The sequence below is a fragment of the Callithrix jacchus genome, chromosome 6, assembly GCF_049354715.1.
Source record: "Callithrix jacchus isolate 240 chromosome 6, calJac240_pri, whole genome shotgun sequence".
In the NCBI taxonomy this organism is placed as follows: domain Eukaryota; kingdom Metazoa; phylum Chordata; class Mammalia; order Primates; family Cebidae; genus Callithrix; species Callithrix jacchus.
The window spans coordinates 115,405,089-115,421,756 of record NC_133507.1 but is presented as its reverse complement, the minus strand read 5'-3'; the positions used below and the strand labels follow the sequence as shown (position 1 = coordinate 115,421,756).

General features: G+C 33.0%; 1 long non-coding RNA gene across 1 annotated transcript in view; it reads right to left on the bottom strand.

The window, feature by feature from the left end:
* Positions 1–327: 327 nt before the first annotated feature.
* LOC144576817 (uncharacterized) overlaps positions 328–16,668 on the bottom strand; it is a 126,556-nt gene continuing 110,215 nt past the window's right edge. Inside the window, exon 3 of the long non-coding RNA XR_013519371.1 lies at positions 328–1,328. This is a non-coding gene — a long non-coding RNA (uncharacterized LOC144576817). The remainder of the gene's footprint in view (positions 1,329–16,668) is intronic.

The following is a 16,668-nucleotide window of genomic DNA, read 5'->3' as shown; positions in this document are numbered from 1 at the left end:
CTAATACAATGTGAAAGTGAACAACCTGTAACACACCACCAACTGATTTCCAGAATTCATTCACCAGATGGCTAGCTTTATGTCCATCAATGAACCACATATGTTCCTCAATCTGCATGCTTCCTTACTTAAAGGAGGTGCAGGATTGAAGTAACTATTTTTGCCTTGCTGGAAACAACAATCCATTCTTCCCTTTTATAGATATTATTAAATCATAAATTAAGAGGTAGAAATTGTTTGAAACCAAGTAATCAACTACTTGCTCTGTGTAAAACTCTCATAATGTTTATTGGTTTCTGTAAAAAAAAAGTTGAGAGAAGTCAGAGATTTTATTTTTCTAATTAAGTTTAATTTTTTATTCCATGCCAGGTGTTATGCCTGACTCTCACTAGGATCAATTATACTTTTTTTATTAGAACAGAGATTCATAAGTTTTTATAGTGATTCATGTCAGTGATCATGCATTCATTTCTTTTATCTGTTTTAATGTAATTAATGTTGGGTAACAATAAAGCTGATAACTGCAAAAATTTTAATCAAATCATGCAGAAGTGGAGGAGGAATTTTAGTGACATAAAAGAGGTACATATTTTATATTCAAGAATAAATTAAATTCATAAGATTAATTAATTAATACATTTATTGCATGCCAAGTCTAGGCAAAGTTACTTCTTAAAGTGTTGGAGATATAGTAGAAAAAAATAAAATACTTGCCTACATGCAGGTTCCATCTAATTTAGGAGTGGGAGAAAACAATAATATAATAAATAAAACATAGATATATACATATATAAATATTGCCAAACATGTACATATCAATCTGTAAAGAAGAAAGATGGTAATGAGGAATATGTTTGTGAGGAGTTGCTTTCAAGTCTAAGATCATTTGGGAAGATCTTATTAAGAAGCAATTTCTGCTCAACAAACCACCTCAAAATTTAGTGGCTTAAAACAACAAACACTTATTAATTACAGAAGTTTGGGCCAGACACATAATTCTGCAGGTCTGGGCCACACTCAGTAGATGTTGCCTAGACTCACTCATACATCTACTCACATGGTGGGTTGGCTTGGCTGGGTCACCTAAGATAGTCTTTCTCACATATCCAGCAGGTTTCAGGCTATTGACTTGGGTGACAAAAATTATTGGATCATGTATACATAATCCCTTCAAGGTTAACCCAAGAATGTTCACTTGGCATCTTGGCAGAGTCATGGCCAGTTACCTAGGAGGCTGAGGTAGGAAGATTGCTTGAGCCCAGGAGCTTGAAGATGTGGTGAACTGTGATTCTGCCACTTCATTTCAGCCTTGGGGAGAGAGTGAGACCCTGTAAAAAGAACAAAAAAAGGGAGACAGTTTCAAAGATATGAGCAAATAAATGCATGTGAGGTATCTTGAAACGTAGACTTCAACTGGTACATAGCCATTTCCACTGTATTCCATTGGTCTAAGCAAGTCGCAAGGCTATCTCAGATTTGAGGAAAGGGGAAATAGATTCTTTCTCTCAATGTAGGACCTTCATGAAACTATTGCTAAGTCGCATGAAGAGCTCACAACCATTTTTTGTAGACTACCACCATGACATTATAGCAAAATTTGGAATGATTGAGAATACAACCTGACCCTAAAATTTCTGGCCAACAAAATTAAAAGATATAATCAATATGCTACTAAATCCTGAAGGGAATTCAATATATTCCTCCAAGCAAATCTGGAAATAATTATGGGAAACATGTCTTGGGTAACATATTTAAAATATTACCCAAGAATTCTGCTGTGCAACAGGAACATAAGGTGAGCAAGACAGTGCTTTCATGTAGCAGAAATTTGTATTTAGCTAATCATGTTTAGTCTGGACTTTTTTACTTCATCTGATGGGCCTCCTTTATTTTCCTTCCAAAATTTTGTATAAGTTTAATATAATTAGATAGAAAAGAAACAATAAAAATATGCTATGTCATGCTGGGAGAAATGTAATACACATAAGTCCGGGCAACTAATCTAGTGAGGAAGGTCAAGGAAAATATCCAGAAGGAAGTGATGAGCTGGATCCTGAGGATTAGTAGAGGTTGTCCAGACAAGATTATGAAGACAGCAATTTTCTGTGCCCTAGTCGCTAAGAAAAAAATCTAGTATCATCAGAGAGCTTTTAGATATAGAAGATGTGGCAAGAAAGTTAATGGTTCCATACCTAGGTGGTTATGTTTAAACTGATGTCACTGGGGCAGTGATTGTAGGCCTTAAATTTTAGTAAATATTACTCATGTGCGATTTTAATTTTGGCATGTAATTTTGCCTTATGTTAGCTTTAGCAATTGCTGGCTACAGAGAAATTAGCAAATAACAGGCTTGGGGGAACAGACAAATGGCTGCCATGGAAACCTTGGTGTAAATATGGTCACAGGAGCCTTACTGTGTGGGTTATAACAGAAGCCCTTAAACTTTTTGCTTTTTATTCAAATTTCAGATAAGACAGAAACAGGAAAAAAAGAAAACATAAGAGAAACTTTTCAACCTAGTGAAATCACTTTAAGAAATGGAAAGTGTTTCTGGAACAATATTTCTTGTTTTTACAGTAAGGCTCAGCTAGCTCTGCAAACTACATCTTTAAACTGCAAAAAAAGCTGAGTTCCACATGAGCTATTGAAAAATAAGAATATTCTAACATTAAAAGCTTAGCTCAAAATATAAGCCAGCTGTGCTAGATTAGCAGTGCAATGCCATTCCTGTTAATATTTTATGCTTCATTTGAGTAGACTAACGTAACCTTAACCATGTGTTAAAATGTTGGCTCTAGGTTTGTTGATTTTAGAAGTCATGAATATGAGTTTTATATCAGAGTTTCATTTACAGAAAGGTAGCTAATTTTGAAAAAAAAATAAAGGCATATATTATTTAAAAATAAACTAACACAATATAATTTCTAAAATACTTGCAAATCCAAAGGCAAGGGACATTAAAAAGCTCTATGCCTGGAATACTCTCTCTTCGGGGATTGCATTTACTCAGAAAATCAAAAAGAAGCTAAATCTTCTTTAGGAAAAAAAAAACTGCTTCAGGATTAAATATAAAAACTCATTAGTAAGAAAAAGTGAGACTTTTCCTTCTCAGAGAGGCTTAGATCTTAAAAGACAAAGTAGAGAGCTATGAAGGAGAAAATGAGAACTCGAGGGCATGGTAGATGAGTGTAAAAAGAAAATGAAAATGCACCCTAGGCTATGTTCTTAAAGATGGTGATCAAAAAAGGTAGAATTTTAGTTGTTGCTAGATCAGAGCTAGTGTCTGCACCTAACATAATGGGAAACAAAATATTACAGAGCAGAAAGTAGTAACTACACTGGAGGGAACAAAGTTTCAAATTATTTTAAGATGTGCTCACTTAAAGTTGGACAGAGTTCTTTCTTAAAGAGCACTTAGGTAACAATCTCTAACTAGGACAGCAGAAATAAGTAGTTTACAATTGTTGATCATCAACAAATTGATGCTAATTTCAGCCGCAAAGTGATTGTGATTACTCGGGGAAAAGTTTCAGAATGAGATGACTAGAGCTCACAATATGATTCTAACATTGCTTCTGGAGTTCTGGAGCTTATCATTCGAGCCACAGGTTTACATGCACCACATTGAATCCCTTTGATACTCACAGTAACCAAATGAAATGGGTACTATTATTATGTCTATTTTACAAAGAAAGCTGGTCAATTTCACAAGCTCACATTGCTTATAAATGTCAGAACTGAGAGTCAAATTAAGCCAGTCTGGCAGTAGAGCACATATTTCTACCCCCATATTCCCGAGAAGAACGCTGAGCAGAAGTCTGCAGAACACTAATGTTTAAGGATTGGAAAGTGAAAGGACATGTAACAAATTTTGATATATGTTGAAGACATAGCACCATAACCAATTTATGCAAATGGAAAGGGAAAGTATTATGTGCTCACAATACATAACTCTCTAATAATCTAATTTAACCAAAGATGTCTTGATCTAACCTCTTAGGTTAGTTAAGTATTAGATAAATGATGTTTCCCATGTTATCTTTTCTAGATTTTTCTCTATGCGGAGTTTTTGTGTGAGTTGTGGATAAAGCAGGAAGATTGCATTATTGGTTGATAATGAGCAATTGTTAACTGCTTGCTTCTATTTCCTCAATTAATGTTCTGCTGAACTTTATTACAAGCCTACTCATTAAGGCAGTTCTGAGTTATAGAAACAAATAAAAAAGGTGGCTGCATTGGAATTTTATTACAAAAACTAAGTCTCATAACTACTTTCTTACTGAAGGGGAAAGCTTATCTCTATATGTAGGTGGAGGATACCAGGATGTTTATAGCCCCAACCAGAATTTTCCTAAGGAAAATAATTTATATTTACAAAATTGTCAAGATTAGAATGAGACCCCAACATTCCATCATATGAAGATTTTAGCCTAATACATGGTAAATATTATAGCTTCTATACTAACCAAAATTTTTTCATTTCTAACTAATGTTATCTTTTGTTGTATCTGTCGTATAAATTTAAAGCATATTTGTATTAGAAGTGACCTGAAACCTAATGCCAAATAAACATCCTCCCTCACCCCGTTCTCAACCTTGTAAAATGCATTCTAAGCTATCATGTCTGTCAAAGTCGTTGGCAGGTGCTATATAAATATTCAGATACACAGAATCTATGAATATTTATGTGCTAAGGTTGCATTTATTTTTACATACCTTATACATAAATAGTCAAAGACCTGCAAAAGAGAACAATTTAGTAGTGTCAGGTGGTCTATAAATAACTTCATCTATGTGTGTGATATAGGTTCCAAATTAATTCAAAGTAGAATACTGAACATTTTTCATCATGAAAAATTTAATAATTAAATCATTTTTAATAAAATTTGACACTAATAGTTAAGCTAGTAAACCGACTATAAACAGATATTTTAAAATTAATCTTCCTATGTACCCAAAAAATTAAAAATTAAAAAATTAAAAATGAAAATTGATCTTCTTAAGAGATTATCATTTGCATCTGTAAAAATAATTAGAAAAAAATTAAATGTTTTGATTTTTGTTTCCTCTTATACAAAAAATAGTAAACAATGCTTAGGCAGATAACCATGTAACTGAAGGTTATAAGTGAAGGAATTCTATGAAAATACCACTTGTGTGCAAAGGAGAGTGAATCACCTTTCCTGTTCTCTCTATACCCAAATCAACTGACAGAATAATATCTTATCAATGTATTTGGGTAGAAGATGTTGATGGCTATGTCCAATTCACTAGCAAAATCTCTGTGTGGGCTTATGAATATTGCTTCAAGTCTAAAATACTTATTTAATAAAATTTAACTTCATCCTCAAGGTCTTGATACTTTTTTTAAATACAGTATTTGAAGATTTTGGCTTTATGATTTAATAGAAGACAAGGATCAATCTGATTTGAATAAGCTGGGATATTTTATTTTCCTTATTAGATCGAAGTGTCAACTGGGAAACCAGCATAGTCACTATTTAATTCTGACTCAAAGGGGTCTGTTTCCAATGAAGACTCTTATAGGCTACAAAAAGATATTGTCTGCCACACTCCATAATTTAATCTTCATATGCTTTCAGTCCCACCTGAAATTGAACCACCCATATTGTATGGATGGGGTTTGAAAGGAAGAGATCATAGAAAGTTACAGGACAAGTCTCCTTGGCATTGAAACACATAAATTTCCAAGGATAACCTTGGAAATAACATATGCATGTGTGTGTGTGTATGTGTATATATAACCTCCTTGATGTCTTTTGTATCTTACCATCATTAGTCTGTAATCTCTACAAGATTTTATCATATATTTTAGGAAATTTCTCCTCCCTCGGCGTCACATATTAATTTCAAATTATAAAAAAAATAAATGGATGCTAGTATTTGTAGTTATGTACATTTATTAGAAAATGATATTCAGGCAGAAACTTGTAACAATACAGAAAATAATGTATAATTCTTAATGCTTTAATATAATGGTCCCTCATTTTAGTAAAAACACACTAACACTAGACGTCTTTCAGTACCTGTGAGCCTCCTGAAATACAGTATTTATCTTTCTGGGAAAATGATCCACTGACTTTGATGAATTGTTGGAGGGTGTACGGATTACAAAACATTAAGGGGCACTAGTACAGATAATGTTCATCCTACCAAAATGTATTTGAAAAATTAATTAAAAGCAGATTGGTACAATCTTCATACTGAAACCAGCACATTTTTATTGTCTAGATACCTGCACATATTTTGGAGTTGGATAAATAGGAATTTATTTCAGATTGATTCAAGAGATGTCACTTTCCCCCACATTAAGTAGAATGCCTGTCCAAAATATTTAACTTGATGCTTACACAGCAGTTCACACTAGAAAGTAAAAAAGCTATTTTTAGTGTCATGGTTGCTTAACTTTTAACACAGAGAAGCATTTCATAAAAGGTGATGAGGTGTCCTGGTTAAGTGTCTGATGTATTGTGTAGCCTAGCTAGTGCCAACCTTGTTCTTAAAGGAAACTGAAATTCAGAATATCAAATAAGAAACTTAAATTGAACTTTCAGAAGACTCAGTCTGTTCATTGGAAACTGTTTATTTCCCATGACTTAAATGGTGTTCTTATGGACAATAAACCACCACGTGTGAATAGTCTTCCTAAAATGTTTGAGAGGGTCACTGAAACCATACAAGAGATAAATGCATTAACTTAAGAAAATGCTTAGTTTAGTCCTTGAGAAATCTGCAACTTTTAAAAGTACACATTTTACTTTTAAGAGCTTGGAGTCATAAAAGCTTTACTTTGGTATATACTAAGAGAACACTTTATTGCATGTAGTCTTTACTTTCATTTCTAATAATACAAAAGTCAGGACATGCTCTCAAGGATGGTCATGTCATAAAACCATGTTCTATTCAGTCTGGCTCATAGGTCAAATCAAAGTTAGTATTTACTCTTCACTCAAAATGGTATATACGTATAATAAATGCAAAGTTGTTCGAACTGCCTGTTATGTATTCATTGTGGATTATGTTCTGAAATAGAACATTTTGAATTCATCAGGGTGGTTTTATCAAGTAAAGATTATTACAGTAATTTTTAAAACTGTGTTCTTGGAAATTCTTGTAACATATGAAATGCTTAAAATTTTTATTGAGAAGTAGTGTTCCCAGGTTAACTAAGTTTAATATAAACTGGGATAGGCAAAATTAAATGAGTATTGTATTTCTAAACCTTTAACATTATTATGTATTATATATAACTAATTACATATATATATACATGTAATATATAATCTTACATACACATATATTATAATATATAGTGATATCTAAATTTCTTACTAAAGAATGTTTTCACAGAGCATATACTAGCATTTATTAGAACCAACTGGTCTTCAGACCTTATTTGTGAAATCAAAGATGCATCCAAGTTGAAGTTGCAAATCAAGAAATCTGAGTTGAAAAAGAAATTATTTTCAACTCCCATTTCTCATTGTTATTGGATACAGTAATGATGACTTAGAAGCATGGGTATAGACACAAAATACTTGATCTAAACCAGTGTCTCCTCATCATTTATCTGCTGAGAGTTAAAGTTATAAAATAATAAGTTCAATATTTAATTTAGGGAAATATTAAAAGAATATTAAAACTGTAATTGTTCAATGAGCCAGTAGTTAAAACTGTAATTATTAATAAAATGAGTAGACAATAAGGAATATCTTTTGGTATTAAAAGTACCAGTGATCAATGTTACGAATTGTTACTGGGCTACACAACAATATGGTTTTTGTGATCTAGTAGCAAAAAGTTTTCTGAGTAGACAACTGACCCTAGTAGAGTATTACAGAAATGTGTCTACGGGGCAGTTGGAGGCAGGGTAAGGGAGAGATGGGGGGTGAGGAGGCTGGGGAGGGTAGGGAGGGAAATCATGGGGAGAAATGCCATATATAGTATTCACTTAAAGTAAAAAAATAAAAAACATAAAAATAAAAGAAAAGAAAATAGGTTGATAAAAACAAACATGTATTGTATATAAATGTGTACTTTTGTTATTAATTTTAGAAATTGAGCATGGTAATATATTTGGATATACAGTGACAACCTCTTTGAGATCCAATTAGTCATTATTTTGAATCAAAACCAAATTATAAACATTTATATATATATATGTGATAGAAAAAAGCACAAATCAATAATCTTAATAGGTATTAAATAACAAGTAATTCTAATTATTCATAAACACTATTACTTTTTAACTGTAGATGCTAAGAAGTGATATATAAAATTGATGGTAAGAATGAAATTATGAACATGTTATTTAGGGTTCTACTGGTATTCTGAAAGATAAACCTTAGTTATCAATTACATTACAATAACTTTTTTATACTAAATGTTTTAATATCTAGAAAATAATATATGAAAATTTCCTTTTAATTTTAACATTATTACATCCATACACTAAGGTATTGTATTAGTCAATATAATGCTGCTGATACACACATACTCAAGACTGGGCAATTTACAAAAGAAAGAGTTTAAATGGACTTATATTTCCACATGTCTGGAGAGTCCTCACAATCATGGCAGAAGGCAAGGAGGAACAAGTCATGTCTTACATGGATGGCAGCAGGCAAATAGAGAGAGAGAGCTTGTGCAGGGAAACTCCCATTTTTAAAACCTGCAGATCTTGTGAAACTTATTCACTATTATGAGAACACCATGGAAAAAACCTGCCCTCATAAGTCAATTACCTCCCACCAAGGCCTTCCTACAACACATGGGAGTTCAAGATAAGATTTGGGTGGTGACACAACTAAACTATAACAAGTGTTACTCATTTTTTTGATAGATTGGATTGCTACCTCAGATTTGCTATATAGTTAAGATTTAGCACAACAGCCAACAATAAAAGCGTCCTTGAAATTTAGATGTTGAGCTGTGAATTTAAGGTGGTAGCTTGCCTTTGTATATTCAGCATTCTTCAACCAAATTTAGGCAATGAAAATGCATCAGTATGGTCTTAGGCAACAAAAAAGCATCAATTCAAAGGAGTAAGATGGCTAAAAATGACTTCTGACTCCAATTAATAAAAAACAATTGACACATTTTTAAAAGAGGTGAAATCCATTTCTGAATTCATACATTTGTAAAAATAAGTAAAACTACTTTGTGTCAAATATATGTTGTCAGGCTTTCGTGAGTTTTAAATTTTATTAAGTTAAAAGTAACTGGTAAGACAACAACTGATTATAATCTAAAAAAGCATTAATTGCATTTTCAAGTTCCTATACATTTGATAAACTGCATGACTGCATTTTAATTTTTAAAATTTTTAACTTTATAACAAAGTAAATATTGAAATATTGTTAAACAAAACATAACTTACTTGACAATAAATTACTAGGGTAGGTGAGGTTGCTCATGCTTGTAATTCCAGCATTTTGGGAGGCTGAGGTGGTAGATCACTTGAGGCCAGGAGATCAAGGAAGTCTGGCCAATGTGGAGAAACACCATCTCTACTAAAATAAAAAAAAATAATAAAAAAAATAGCAGGCATATGCCTGTAATTCCAGCTACTTGTGGAGTTAAGGCAGGAGAATCACTTGAACTGAGTAGGTGGAGGCTGCAGCAAGTCCAGATTACATCACTGCACTCCAGCCTGGGCAACAAAGACTAAAAAAGTAGATAAAATTATTTTTAAATACAGATTGTTTAAATGCATCTCTGGTTTAAAGTTAAGTATTGTATTAAACTGTACTTATTTACAATAAATGCGAAGTTACAAATGAACAAATAAATGTTGAAACATTGGTAACTAAATATAAGCTATAGGCAAATTGAGAGTAGACTGTGAGATACAGTCACTGAAGAACATGGAATTAAGAAATTCGGTTGTCCTTTCAGTTATCTCATAATATAAATCTGTGATAAAACAATAAAATGTTGTGTTGAAAAAGAAAGCATAACTAAGGTGGAAGAAAACTTGATGTTAACATATATAGGTAATGTGTGGATTGGAAATGTGCATTCATAAGCTATAAAAATAGAAAAACAAAATTCTTAGGGGACATTTTAACAGTGTTTCTTTGATTTGGATATAAATTGTAAAATATAGAAAGTCTCTTAAATGGCCTTACGGAAATTAAAAAAAAAAAAAAGAAAGACTTAGTAGGATGTCTCTTTCACATCGCTTTTTTTTGTGAACTGACTTCTTCTCTTTGCTGCACTGGGCAACACAACCTCTACTTTTTACCCTTTCTGCTTACCTTGAACAAATGTCGGGTTTCAATTTCAGCATACTGCCACTATTCTTATTCCCGTTTAAAATTCTAAGAGAGAAAACTGTTTGACGAACACATCATTTTGAACTAGAACTCACAGTGGTCATTAGATATGTCATCGGCCTGGAGATCAGTTCTTTGGCGTTAAGTGCTCACTGTTGGCCCCAGTAGCTGAGGCCAGTGTTTTGTAAAGAGATACAACTACTTAATTGCAGGAGAAATGGTCAAGGCAGATGTCAATAAGAATTGTTGGGGGCGTGGCAGACGAAGATCAACTATTTCAATCCAGTTCCCACTCATGCCGTGTCCAGGCAAATGTGTGCCCTAGCCATGATCAAGTCTGTCTCGTTGCGATAGTGACAGGAAACAAATTCCTAGGCAGACAGGGACAGGATTCCGGTGAAACCCAATCTCCAAACCCCAAACAGTTTAAAGCCTGAAAACCGAGCTGACAGTTCACAGCTTTCACTTGTCGAGCTATGGGAGTGGAAAGTGAGGACATTTCTTGGGAGCTCAGACCTCGAGACTCTTTGAGCAAGATTTGTAATACCCCTGGGGCCCAGTGATTGTTGTCATCTCTCAGGTTTTTGGCCTCACTACATTCCCCTCATCTAGATGGAGGCACCTGTGTGGAAGCTGCTCACACGTGCCTGGTGTAGCCATGGGCTGAGTGCAGAGCTGTGATGTGTGCAGGATCCAGGCTGGGGCACACGCCTGCCAGATTGAGTGAGCAGAGTGAGCCCTGAGGGCTGGAGTGAGACCCAGGTGGAGGTGGCCACAGAGATTTCTGGCTGGCAAAGTGGCACTGAAGGAAACCTGCAACATTTTTAAAGTCAAGCATAATCCACATGTATTGGAAGTCTGACTCAGTGTCTTCTTTAATCTCATGACATCAAGCCCATACATCTTAAAATTGATTCTTCCCATTTCTGCTTCATGCTCTCCCTACAAAAAATTAATTCTTCTCATTCCGACTTCATGTTCTCCCTATAAACTTCTGATTATGTGTGTTCCTATGTAGCTTATCTCCTTGAAGAAAATGTAATGAAAAGACAGCATGCTGATCTGGTTCACTGGACAGTTATGTAATTTTATAATTAAGAAATAGACATGGTTTTTACTAAACTATTACTTATAATGTTTGTCATTTTGAATCAATGATACCAATACCTGTCAACTTTGAGAAACTAAAAAATTCAAGCCTCTGAGCTTGCAAAATTGAATGCTAGACACTGCAGTGAGACAAATTCATGAAAATAATGCCAATTGGAGAGGCCTCTTGACAGTCATTTAGCGAGCTAATCTTCCCTAGCTGAGGAACTGTCTCCCTCTGGTCTGCTTATAATTTTTCCTGATTAGTTTTATTAATGTGATCCTTCAGAATACATATACCCACCCCTATACATATGCACACACTTACATGTATAAATACATTCAAAATACCTACTGTAAAGATTTGTTCTTCAGTTCTGAATATTAAACTTCAGGAAAATGTTTATGGTTCTGAAAATTTTGTGGAAATAGATCCATTTTATAGCAATAAGGAAGTAAATTCAGCTTCTTTTAAATTACTTATTCTCACTAGCTATGAAGAACACAATCGAACTGATGAGTCTCTTTATAATATTTTGCTATCACTTGGATGACCTTTCTTCTGAATACGGCACTAATTATTTCCAACAATGTAATAATTATTGTAATATTGTTGGCAATTTAAAAACCTAAAATTGGTTTATTTCTGTTTTTTGTACCATGGTATTAAAAGAAAGGGAATGACAATTCGAGTTCTCTCTCTGTCTCTCTCTCTCACTCTTTCTCTCTCTCTCTCTATATATATGTATATATATTTAAGCTAATATTAAGAGTAATATTATAGCTATATATGTAATGTAATATTTCTTAATAGTATATAAGAAATATATTAATACATATATTGGATATTACTAATATATGATATAATAATAATATGTTAGTATTATATAAATATATTTTATATTATACTTAATAATAAAATAAATAAATGTTAGCTATTATTATATATAGCTTCAACTTTACTCTTAATATTAGTTTAAATTATGTGAAATTGTCCATAATCAAATTTTATGACCTAAAAATGGAAATCATGTACCATTCAAACTATTAATCACCAAATGCATTATATTTATAAAGACTGTGTTGTTGGATACTCCCACAAGATTGCACTGTACTTCTTTTATGCAGAAAAAAAAAAGTAATTTATTGATTCTTGCCAGTTTCTTTGAGTGCTGCTTTACATTTCCAACTATTAGATTGGTGCAAAAGTAATCGCTGTTTGTTTCTATTACCTTTAATGGCAAAAAACGTAATTACTTTTGCACCAACCTAATACATAGCGCAGTGATTAAGAATATTGAATCTGGAGGTGATTCAGGGGCATGTGCTGACTATATAGCTTAACATATACTAAGATAATATATTTTATCTTAATGTATGCATAACATATACTAAGTTGCGAACTTAATATATTCAGTGCATATATTAACATTATTTGGCTAATAAATATGTTAATATCTAATTAGTATATAAAAATATATTAATACATATATTGGATATGAATATATAATATATCAATAAATATAATTTATTAGTATAATATAAATATATTTAATATTATAATTAATAATAGTAAGACAAATAAATGTTTATTATTATTAGTTATTTCAAATACCATTTTTGGTTTTCTAAAATAAGCAGTAAGAATCCTACCACTCAGAAAGCTTCAAATATGTTACAAATCATTAGCTTCAGGATTATCTAATCTAATATAAATCATAAGAATATGAGTGTAGATGCTTTTATGTAAAAGTGATAATCAAATGCTTAAGTGTGCTAATAACCTAAAAAAGGTGCTCAGTCTAATGTAACACACAGTAATTAAGAACTGCTTTGTGTAAATTACTATTCTAAGTAACTGAGACATGAAAAGGATATTTTAGGGAAAGGAAATACCATAAATAAGAAATGCATTTTTCTAGGTAATGTTCAAATTGTAATGAATATTCAATTTTTATTGTAAGGAAGAATCTGTATAGATTTGTAAGTAAGAAGACAGGGAAAGTGTTTGAGGGCCATGCATCTCAGTACACAACTGATGAGAAGAAAGAACTGCCCTGCTGAGCCTCCTCAATCCACAGTGTCATAAGAAATAACATACAGTTTTTTTAAACCACTAAGATTAGGATTTTATTATTAGTTTTCAGTAATAGATAGCAAGAGCACAAGCCAATGTTTTTTTTTTTTTGTAGCAGCAGCATAAAAAGCACTAATTAATAATCATAATTGTACTAATAACAATAGCAATGATTTTTTTGTTTAACCTTAATATAGTTTCTAAAAGTTTTACTAAATTAAGGCCAAAAATCTTGTGAAGAGTAAAGCTATGGTAAAATATTTGCTTCAACAGATGATTATGAATTTCACTTTGTCAAGAAGCTCTGTTTCAGCTTTCTATTTTAAATCACATTTAAAATCTATTTAAATGATTTTAAATCATTGTGAAGCAGGTTAAGAACATCTTCTTTGGAGGTTTTCTACCTAATTCACTGTCTCTGACGTGCTGCTATGACCTATTCCCTTACTGGAGGTGGAAACTTGTGCTCCATGGATTTCTGCTCGAGTGTCCGCTTCTATGCTGAGCAGTTATTCAGACAAGTCCCATGTCTATGGGAGAGTTTCCTCAGGTTGTCTATTGGTTTCTGCCTTTCCCTAGAGACCTCTTAATGATACAATCAGGTGATGTTCCTAATTAGTTGACCTTTTTCCCAAAATAGATCATGAATATCAGGGAAGGTAACAGTCTAAAAATAGGAAGAATGTTATTGGTAATAAATGGAGCTTTAAGTAGTATTTTAAAAGCATAAATGGGGAAATCTTTTAATAATAGAACATTTTTTTTAAATGAGAAAACTTTCTATGTTCTCTAAGGTAATAACAGTGATCCACGATTTAGTTTTCTCTCTCCTCTCTTTCTCCCTGTACTTCATGCACACACACATACAGACACACACACCCCACATACCTCCTACTATTTATCTAGTTTGATACATTAATTAGAAAATGAACATAAAAACGAAAACTTCTTGAAATGTTCAGAAGCTAATAGAAAATATTTTTAAATTTTTAACTACATATGCAATCATATTAGTTGACAGTAACTGGCAATTGTTTTGTGGTATTTTATTCCTGAATTTGAAAAAAAAAAAAAAAACCTTCAAACATATTGCAAGGATTTCTCAAGAAAATAAAATTTTCTTATGTTTCCAGTTCAACACCCAGCACAGCTCAATAACTTTGGGAGCGTATATTTCTTCCGCAAATTTCTGAGAATCAGCATTATTTAAAATAGATCTGTTTGTCCTTTCTGGCTTCTATATTTTGTCTTGGATCATTGTAAAATGTTAGGTTCATATTGATTTCCATTGTGAAATTAAATAACATTCTTAGCTTTGCTTTCCTCCTAACCAAATATATAAGGACTCTTGGGTAACCCTTCAAAGAAACCTGACTAATCTGCTAAATAGGGGAACAACAATTTCTTTTAGCAAAGACAATGAAGTACAAATATAGAACTGTATAAAAATTACCTGCTTCTAGTCCCCACTTGCTTACAAATGATCATATCTGTTTTTTCTCTCCTTTTTTTTCTCTCTCTCACCTGCTGCCCTTGTGGTAAATAGAGTTCAAGTCTTTCTATGCAGTTTGTTTTGTTTTTACACTAATTATCGGAACCAGGTTCCATAAGACAATAATAAAGCAAAAGGTTCTTGCATTAAAAATGTTAGCCATTTAAGGTAAGGTTATTTTTCACAGCAAGCTTTGGCTTTCTCATTCTAGATGAGTAAAAAACAAATCAACTTCTCAGGGAATGCTGATGTTCTTATCCTCTGTTTTACTCTCCTCCTGACTGCATTAAGAAGGGATTAAGACAACTCATTCACAATGGGAAGAATAAATAGAATATTAAAGAAAGGAAAAAGGTCTGAATTCATAATAGTTTGAATTAGATGACCCATTTTAATTTTTTCTTGTACAATCTCTCTGGGACCCTGAGCTGAACTAATACCTTTTGCTCTTTATATTATATATATACATAAATATGTATATATATATAGACAATAATGTAATATGTATAAGTAGAAAAACTTTTTTCTCAAAAATATAAAACGTATTACAACTTCCCATTGAGCTCAAGAATAAAAAACACAACCTTCTAGCCACTAATAAATATATTGGATCAGTCAATCTAGGATCATTTTGACTTGGGTGTTAAATATGGTCCCTATTCTGTTCAAAGCCTTCTCTTTGAAATCCATCTCTCTCCTTTTTACCAGGGGAATCGACAAATGTTGACTATTTTGTATGGTATCATCATGCACCTATTTTGCCTGGATGCAAGGGTGGGTATAAATAAAAATGAACAAAACACCAAAAGCATTGGCAACAAAAGCCAAAATAGACAAATGGGACCTAATGAAACTCCACAGCTTCTGCACAGCAAAAGAAACAGTCACTAGAGTGAATCGGCAACCAACAGAATGGGAAAAAATGTTTGCAGTTTACCCATCTGACAAAGGGCTGATATCCAGAATTTACAAAGAACTCAAACAGATTTACAGGAAAAAAACAAACAAGCCCATTCAAAAATGGGCAAAGGATATGAACAGACACTTTACAAAAGAAGACATATATGAGGCCAACAATCATATGAAAAAATGCTCATCGTCACTGGTCATCAGAGAGATGCAAGTCAAAACCACATTGAGATACCATCTCACGTCAGTTAGAATGGCGATCATTAAAAAATCTGGAGACAACAGATGCTGGAGAGGATGTGGAGAAAAAGGAACACTTTTACACTGTTGGTGGGAGTGTAAATTAGTTCAACCATTGTGGAAGACAGTGTGGTGATTCCTCAAGGCCTTAGAAATAGAAATTACATTTGACCCAGCAATCCCATTACTGGGTATATATCCAAAGGACTGTAAATCGTTCTACTATAAGGACACATGCACACGAATGTTCATTGCAGCACTGTTTACAATAGCGAAGACCTGGAATCAACCCAAATGCCCATTGATGATAGGATGGATTGGAAAAATGTGGCACATATACACCATGGAATATTATGCAGCAATCAGAAATGATGAGTTTGTGTCATTTGTAGGGACCTGGATGAAGCTGGAGAACATCATTCTCAGCAAACTGACACAAGAACAGAAAATGAAACACCGCATATTCTCACTCATAGACAGGTGATGAAAAATGAGAACGCATGGACACAGGGAGGGGAGTACTAAACACTGGGGTCTATTGGGGGGAAAAGGGGAGGGCCAGT